The sequence below is a fragment of the Eptesicus fuscus genome, chromosome 4 (assembly GCF_027574615.1).
Source record: "Eptesicus fuscus isolate TK198812 chromosome 4, DD_ASM_mEF_20220401, whole genome shotgun sequence".
NCBI classification, from domain to species: domain Eukaryota; kingdom Metazoa; phylum Chordata; class Mammalia; order Chiroptera; family Vespertilionidae; genus Eptesicus; species Eptesicus fuscus.
In genome coordinates, this window is record NC_072476.1 from 38,564,545 (window position 1) to 38,566,189 (window position 1,645).

The 1,645-nt window shown below is 43.0% G+C and overlaps 1 pseudogene; it reads right to left on the minus strand.

Moving 5' to 3' along the window:
- Window positions 1-543: 543 nt before the first annotated feature.
- Window positions 544-1,420, minus strand: LOC103286202 (spermine synthase-like; annotated as a pseudogene).
- Between the last annotated feature and the right edge of the window lie 225 nt (window positions 1,421-1,645).

Consider the following 1,645-nt stretch of genomic DNA (forward strand, 5'->3'; position numbering starts at 1 on the left):
TTAGGACTCAATGTGTGATTATAAGGCCCATGGAGCAGAGAAGGAATTCAATGAGTGGCTGTTGCTGTTTTTGGAATGCTTCAGTTGGTACAAGCTTGAGAGAACACTGAACTGTATATTCTTTTTTTTCTTTTCTTTTCTTTTTTTTTTTTTTTTCTTCACAGCTTTATTTTTGAAATCACAAACAATTCAAAGTGACCATCAGTGAGGCCTCTGTTAAAAGATTTTCCAGCAGAGCTGCCCCAGTTTTAAAATTAAACAATATTGCACTTTAAGATGAACTTCCAGGATCCTCTTCCTGGAAGAAAACTATTGCTTCCACCTGTGCTTTTCTTAGACTAAAATAAAAGCATACTGCAGAAAACTCTACTTTAAAAATTAACACTGTAGGTACAGTAAACACAATAAAAGTACCTGCCTATTATAGAATGCTAGAGAACATTTTGTTGTAAGAAACTAGCCCATGATTAGTATAAAGTGTATACAATATTTTTTCATTTCAGTGGTCCAAGATACGAAGGTTCCCAGATACAATCTTGTTCTCTAATACTGCTCCAGGTGGGATGTCAATTCGGTCACCGTGATTTGCAATGATGATAACTTTAATGAAACATTCTTGCCAAATGTTACATCTCCTGAAACTGTGAGGTGATCCAATTCAAGCATATCTGGTATACTTTCAAATCTCCTTAGATAATCCTGAACTTGATAGCAGTCACCTTTAAGATTGCCTAAGACATCACCACGTTTTTCCGCATGTATTACTTACATCCATCCATCACCATTTGGTCAATCTCTGCCATAGTGACCATCTTTGGATTCAGTTTGACTAGTTCACGTAAAATGCCCCCACCTCCACCTCCCAGAATCAGTACATCTTTGCCAGTGTAATCTTCTTTCCCACTGCCCATGATGGCCCAGGTATATGCCAAATCACTCTCCGCCAGATTAACATCTTCACTAAGGATGAGAATATTTTCAAACTGCTTTGAGTGCAGAATTTTAATGTTCTGATAAGGTGAGTCTTCACCATACACCACTTCATCTATGTCATACTCAACCAGGCGGCCATCAGCGGTGGGCCAAGTACCTGTCAACGGTCCCTCCTCGAACTATGGGTGGCAATCGCTTCACCTGCCCAGTACTGTCTACTTTGTTCTAAAGACTGTCAACTTCTTTGCCTTCTGCATCGCCATCTCTGAAGGTCCAGCAAAACCAGTCCGTGTGGGTAAATTCTCAAATTGGCATAGCTGCTGTTTTTATTTGTATAGGTCGCTAAGTAGCTGTGGTCCTGCCAGGTGTGCACTGACTCGGTCATCCCCTGATCCTGGAAAATGGACTGGAGGCCTTTTAGAATGGTCTCGCTGTCAGCTTTGGTGCCAAGTATGAAGTCGAGCGTGCAGTGCCGAGCTGCTGCCATAGTGAGGCGAGGCCCTGGGCCATGCCTGGGGAGGCAGCCGCGGAAACGGGGGTCCACGCAACGGCTCAGGCAGCGGCTGGTGGGACTCTGTACATACTTTATAGCAGTGTGAAAACATCGCTTCCATCTCAGCTTTGACTCTCCTAGGCCTTTCCCTTCCCTACTCATTGTCTGTTTAGGGAACTGGCCTAAGAGTAACTCATGAAGGTGAATCTCCCTTCCATC